At 37.4% G+C, this 7413-nt stretch overlaps 1 long non-coding RNA gene across 1 annotated transcript; it reads right to left on the reverse strand.

Moving 5' to 3' along the window:
• Positions 1–525: 525 nt before the first annotated feature.
• LOC144657204 (uncharacterized) lies at positions 526–6206 on the reverse strand. The gene is made up of 4 exons (XR_013571475.1): positions 6130–6206; positions 1529–1631; positions 1098–1221; positions 526–749 (listed from the first exon to the last, which is right to left on the reverse strand). It is a non-coding gene; the product is annotated as an uncharacterized LOC144657204 (long non-coding RNA).
• Between the last annotated feature and the right edge of the window lie 1207 nt (positions 6207–7413).

Raw genomic sequence — 7413 nt, forward strand, 5'->3', positions numbered from 1 at the left:
CTCGCTTCTGATTGGTTCGTTCTAAGCATGCGCATGCAAGTGATCCTGGACTCTCTCTTTGCACGCCTGAGTACAACTCCTGTAAAGTCCGAGCGGAAGGGAGAGTTCAGGGACTGGACTAGGTGGAGACCAGAGGGTAAATTCAGAAGAAATACTTAAACAGACCTGGAGGAGGACAGTGGAAGTGAAGAGACGACAAGCCGGATGGAAAGACTGGAACAGTGCGAGAGCGGTAACCATTGACAAGGTGGTATGGAGGCAGAATGTTGCGGCCATATGCGTCTACTGGCGCGAAACGTAATGATGATGATAAATCATTTTCTGCTTATCAGTTCATATTCTGGTTTAGATTTTTGTTTTAAATATTCGTAAAACACCTGAGCTTCGACCGGGCTTCGACTTGATCGTCGATATTTTGCCACTGTCCTTGTACGTCACACCTAATGAGAATTGATTCACCTTAGTGTCGGTGGCCAATGGTGGACAGTTGTTAAACAATATGGAAACAAGAAGACAACATTGTTTCTGTTTTCAATGGATTTCTTTATTTTTGTCTTGGCTAATTAACGTGCAGTAACAGTGTTACTGACTTGAGATGAAACACATGTATACAAGTGGACTAAATAGCTAGAAACTTGAAGGATTGCATAATGCTGTAACTTTGCTTTATCCATCAGCCATGACTTCTTCTAGAGGGAAAACTGAATTCACGTACAACCAATTAAACGCAGATATCAGCGCTGTTAGATCTGTAAAAGAAAAGTAAAACATTTTAAGCAAATGAAAGATCATCGAAGTAATGTACTCAACTTAAGCAGTTGAGAAAAGCAAGCCTGAAAAAATTCAGGCTTGAATTTTCGAACCCATGACCTCTGCGATACTAGTGCGGCGCTCTAACCAACTGAGCTATCAAGCCAACTGGGAGCTGGTCACTTGTGAGTTCGTAATATACCCGTAGATGGAGAAGATATGACATGAATATATGAAAAAGTAAAACAAACAAACACATAAAGATGTAACGTTAAGACATAAAGATAATGCGTGTTTAATGAATGTCAGTTTATAAAGTGCGTTTTGTTAGTTTTCAATTTGTTTACCAGCATAATCCACATGTATCTAGACAAAATCTTGCGTAATATCCTTTCTGGCACAGAAAGGGTCTTGAACGAGCCTTGATGCACATCCTCCTATTCTCAATGCAAGAACGCTCTTGGCGGTCAACTGCGGAGAATTCAAAACAATTAGGCTTAGTTTATTGATAAAATTAACATCATCACAGTTTGTGGATGAGGTGGTCATCCACCATTGATGTTCACTTGATATAATATTTGGAGGATCCCCATAAAGACAAAGAAACTACTGCCCTTCTCTCCTGGCGGGGGCGCTAGACTCCAAACATTAAACTGTGGCTGTATCGCCGGGAAATAAATGAAATAACTGTTGTCGTTTCTGTTACCAGGTTTCAGGATAAAGGTGTGGACGATCTGTGGATTTAATTTATTTGACTGGTATAAAGGGATCTACTTACAGGAGTCGAGTTCTTCAGTGTCTTCCAGATAACTAGCGGAGCAAACCAACAGGGTCGCAAGCAAAATGATTACAATCTTCATGTTGAACAATCAGCTGAATTTCTGCAATTTCCAAGGAAAGTTAGTTATGAACTGCTAAAAACGTGATACAAGACTCAGATTTTTTATGGGAAGCAAGAAGAAAGAATAGCACACATATCACTTATTGCTCATCTTATTTGTTTAACTGCAGGTCAGTTAGTTATGAGGTTTTAAACTGGCCTGTAACATTAGGAATTCGCATATTCTGAGCCTTTTTGTCCAGCTACGATCATAGGCGTACGGGCACCTTCGGACCTGGGGGAGAGGATACCTTATTGCCCGAAAAAAAAAATGGCATGGGTAAATAAATAAAGCCAAATGAAGAGGCACGTAAAATAAATAAAAAACGTGCATTGAAATAGTTGTGTACAAACCTTGCCTGCTTGATTAAAGGAACGATAGTTCTTTTATAAATTTCGTGGCGTTACCCGAACGTGTCATTGCACCGAAATCTTTTCTTCGGAAATATTTTATTTATTCACTTGACTCTTTTTTAGCAAAACTTTAAGTATTTTGGGAAAGCCATTTTATATTGTTTTTTCCCAACTTGAAAATTATACAAAAGCGCGTCAAACATTCAGGGATGAATGGCTTAAAAAATCTCGTTGAAAGTTTTGAGTTAGCCCTAAGAACTTAATATTTGAGTCAAAGCACTAGCTTCATCACATTTGTAAAAATAACAGCTTTGTTTCAAGATCTTACACTGGATCCACCGCGCGCAAAATTCGTTTCGATCGTAATGTTGAGATTTGTCGGCTTATTTTTTATGCGTTCTCTAGGCTTGTTGCCCGAATTCTAAGCATTTTGCCCGAAAAATTTCGGCACTGGGGGGGCTGCAGCCGCCCCTCGCCCCCCCCCCCCCCCCCGCCTCGTACGCCTATGGCTACGATCCAGCTGGCTATGAAAACGACGTAAAGAAAAGGGACCTGAAGGTGTAATACGGAACTGGGATTTAGATAAATTTTCACTGGGAAAATGAGATGTGGTTCACTAGGACTGGGAATCATGAACAAAACAATTGCACTGGGAATCACAATCACAAAACTTGGGAAAACAATAGGCTGGGGAATGGGATCTATAGCCCCTCATTCTGGACCCTCACAGAAAAGCAGTACGTGCGAGCTGCGAAATATACATCATGGTATCTTAAATACTGTGTGATTAATTTTAATATCCTTAATTTTTCAAGCAGAATAAATGAATAGGTACAACAAAACACTGTAACAAAGTGTTGCGGAAATTCACATATTCAGACAGTAAAAACTGAGACCTTTAAAATACAAGCTCTTAATGTCTCTGCAGATTCACTCAATACCTTTAATATCTTAATGCCTTTTATTTCGGAATTTTCTGTGGGATCACAATTCAACCACGGAAAACTCAAGCTCATGACAGAATGTAAAAGCAATTCAGTTCACTTAAGGTGACATTCAACGCAAGTTTGGGGAAATATTTTGCCGATATTCCATTCATCGGTACCCGAATATTTAATGAAATTGAGCTGTGTTGTAATCTTAGTCGAATCATCGTATTTGGGTTAAAGGAGATTGAACATTGAAGTCGTTTGTAAAGACGACAAGCATTAGTTGATGTTACATAAAAGACTTCCATTGTAATGTAGCTGATGTTAAAATTGAGCAAATCTAAGGCACCGTCTGAAAGACAAAACTGCCTTAATTTCCGTCAAAAAGTCCCATCCTAGGAACAGATGAGCGGTAGATTTGCGAAGTAACTAAGTGAAGCTTGTATGGGCCCCTCGGGGGTGTTGGGGTGGTTGGGGGAGGGAGTGTTTTAAAAAAAAAAATTTTTAATAAATATAAAAAAAAAAAAAATGGAAAAAAAAAAAAGTATAGCTTTAACACCACGCGCAAATAAATCAGTATATGAATAATCATGGTCACAAACACGGGAAACAACTAAGAAATTGGGTTTGGCTTTCTTTGCTCTTACAAAAAGGCATAACGAAAAAAAGTAGGTTATCGCGAGAAGATTGATTCTTGCTAATTTATATTTGACAGATCATTCTTTGCCTATAACTCATCGTAACTTTTTTAGGATGTAAAGAGTACCTCTTAACCCGGCAACGACGACAACAAAAGCTTGTCTTTCAATTACTCAAATGGTCAGTGTTTGCTTGTTGCTTTTAAATTGAAGGCGAGTAAGGAAAATAGCTGGAGTGCGCCCATTTAATTTAATAAAAGCTCCGTTAATAGTGTATCTTCTTTACTAATTACAACAACACCAAAATCTCCCTTTTCGTGCAATTTGTCGATAACATACTTTTTTCTCAGCCTGTTGTCACTGATTTCAACTTTTTTTATTTCTTATTTTTTGAAAAACTAAATTTTGTACGCATTAATCTTTAGTTTTTTGGGGTGATCACGACTGTTTACACTATAATATCAATAGTATTTAAAGAAGAGGCATATGAAATAATTGAAGTTGAAAGGGAAAACTGTGAAGGGACTGTGGAAGGTTCCACGATTCTATTGATTTGGGTTGAATCTCTTAAGCGATACCTTTTCTTTAATAAAAGCGTTGAAAGGTGTCTTTCAAATGCTACGGCCCTTTAAAATACAAATCAATATCACTTCCTTCCATGTTTTAATGAATTATCTCGACGGCGTAGCCACTGTTTCATACACCTTCCCATGTATTAAATATAATTATCTACTTATATTAGATAACGGCTGCCAAAGATAACAAACTGCAAAGACAAAATCAGTTGCTATTCCGTGAAGTTGAAATAGTTGGCCGTGTATTATACAACGGAAATTATGTTCAAGCTTGGTTTTCAACCTGTTACTTGAAAGCGCTGAATTGCCGGAAACAAAAAGCATCAATTGTTAGCGCACGTACTTCTGTTTTCACCTTAACAAAGACAGCGTGGGCAAAGATTACCGCTTTTCTATTGCATCGACACAACCATCTGTCTTGTTTTCAATCTGGTCCTTTGTTCGTAAGATGAATAAATTTATAATTTATCAAGTGTGGCCCGAAAGAAAGATTCTTTTTCCCCGCTAGGCTTGGTGTAATCAAGGCGTTCTGTTGGGGGTGTCGGTTTCTAATTGATCTTGGTATTTTCCTTTTTTCTTTGTTTCCGATGTGAAAATTGACCACCTTTAACAGTTGTTATAGTTTCAATTTGTTATTCAAGTTTCTTTTTTTTTTCTGATCTTCCAAAAGCGCTCGTTCATCTGTTGCAATATTCAATGAAATTCCGAAATTTCCAGTCTTTTGACTCTAATGATGAAGTGTGCCACAGCGTTAATTGGCGTGCTAATTTTTTTTATTCACTTGATTTCACGGGATTTTCAAACAGTGCATGCGGGCTTTTAGTTCACGAAATAATAAGCATTAATATCTTCCAATGTGATGAACTTTAATCTCCTTTGCGAGAACCGAAAAATAGAAAGATAAGAAAAAAGAAATATTTTATATGACGTTCCTCATTGTTTTCACGGTTTTGAATCAAGCGGTATCTTGGTGAGGCAACAATCAAATCACTTTAGGATTATGACTAATTGAAAAGATTAAGAAGACAAACATGTTAAGCAACATGAAGAGAGGCCTAAAGGTTTGCGCTGCCAAACAATTCATGTACTGCCACTTATGCCCAATACTAAGCTTACAATGGTGGGTTAAACAAAAAAAAAACACTTAGCAGAAGCCTTATTATTTATCAAAGCTTTCTCAGTTTCAATGCCAAAATATTTATTTAGTTTACATCATTTTAAACGCAAACTGGAGTCTCTGTGATCTCGAACCTGATGAAGTTTTCTCCATTATTTTGCGCCGAATTTTCCTTGATGTTGAATATTAACCATACCGTGCGATTTTAATGTCTGCGCGGGATACTGTTTACTGCTTATAAGTTTATTTCGACAACGGTTGTTTCAAAGAGGATGCAGCTATCACCGATCAAACAGTTTAACTGACGATAAGACTTCTGAATCCTTCCTTTGATCATTACGTGGTAATAGTTCCCTTCAGACGAATGAAGAGTTTTTCACATTTTGGCATGCTACTGACTGAATTATTGAATGGAGTGATGAAACGAGGGCGATAAAAAAACTGCGCTTGACAAAGATTGACCTTTTATCTTATTAGCCGGGATGTTTTCTGCATTTCGCTTCTCAATGATAAAGACTAATGATAAAGATGTTTCTAATAGAAGAATGAAAGAACCGTCAGTGCGGTTTAACTTACTGAAAAAAAATTCACGCTGAATCTGAGAAAAAAATGTCTGATTGACAGCTGGGTTCAGAAATTGCTGACGCCCTGACATGATTTTAACAGCAATAAAAACGGGTAGTCTTTCAATTCTAGCGCGCAAACAGGGTAATATTACTACGCGACGAAAAAAATTTAACCCCTTCTACAAAAAATAATAAAAAATCGTTGGAAAAAAGGCTAGCACATTTTGCTTTGTTTGCTTTAACATTGAAGGGAACCGATGGGCGAGGTTTGGTTTATAGGAAAACAAAATAATACATAGAGCATCAAACAAGCATCTTACCTGAATTAAACTTCAGTGATGGCAGTGGAACTCGTCAGTGGTGAAATGCAAGCTTTCGCTCTGTTCTTATACAATGCCAGTCACCAATTAGTTAGCACCAATCAAAATCAAGACTTTTCCCGTTGTCACTCAAACAACAAACAACACTCGAATCATAATTACGAACGATGTAACTATTGGTGGAAAAGTTCGCTTATAGCCTGTCAAGTGATTTTTGGTAATCAACACAATAAGTAAGTAATATTCCAAGCACCTGCCTAACTCGTGATAATCATGACCTTATCTTGCCATTAACACTGAGAAATCACTCAGTTTTTTGTTTGAAAATATAAAATAAAAGTCACTTCAGCATTTTGTTCTTTATCATGAGGCATGTGACTCTGTGAGAGTGCTGTTAAAGGTCCCTTTAAACGAGAACAAGCAAAATATCTCTCCCACCTGCAAACAAATCCTGATTTTAATAGACTATGGTTTTGCGTTATTTTAAAAATTCAAGATTAAAGTGCTCACACGACAAGGAATCAGCTCATTGAATTTGTGAGAGGAGTATGCCTTTATGTGAAGATTCCATTTCATAAATTCAACTTAGTGTTTTTGAATATGTTAGTCCAGTTTAATCTGAAGTTTTTTTCCATACAGATTTTAAATTTGGATATTGTTTTCATCATTTTTAATTTACAACACAATAACTGAGTGGGGCACCGGCGCATTGATCATTACCGGTAAACCACCTGGAAAATTGTTCTAATTTCCTAAAAGCTAGAGATCACGGCGCTTTTATAAGGTTTATCAGCAAAACAAACAACTCAGTTGGAAATTCACTTGGCACTTTGGTTTGTGATGTACAGTCACAGTTTCGTGTTTTGCAATATCCCACGTGGCCTATTAAGGTGTAAACTATAGGAATAAATGGTAATTTTTTTAAGTAAGCTAGCAAACATAACGATTAAAGAAAATATCTTTTTGTTGATGATCGCAATAATATGATTTTTTTTTAAATAATTTTTTTCTTTGAAAAGTAGGCTAGATTGAACACAGGCAAGCTAAGCTGTTCTTTCCCAGTAACCCCACTGCTTGAATCGGTGCTGAGAAATCGAAAAAGCGTTTACAAAAGATTTAGTAATAAGCTAAATATAAATGGCCATAAGCCGAGGTGACGGCCGGAAATGCGTCTGCTCTCGCAGGTAAGTGAGAGACGCGGAGGACGAATGGTTAATACGCCGTATTCAGGCTCTTGCGGTTCGGGTTTCGAGCCGCCACATATTGTGTTTTATTTTTGCATTC

The sequence above is a fragment of the Oculina patagonica genome, chromosome 6 (assembly GCF_052425735.1).
Source record: "Oculina patagonica isolate OP01 chromosome 6, crgOcupat, whole genome shotgun sequence".
Lineage (NCBI taxonomy): Eukaryota > Metazoa > Cnidaria > Anthozoa > Scleractinia > Oculinidae > Oculina > Oculina patagonica.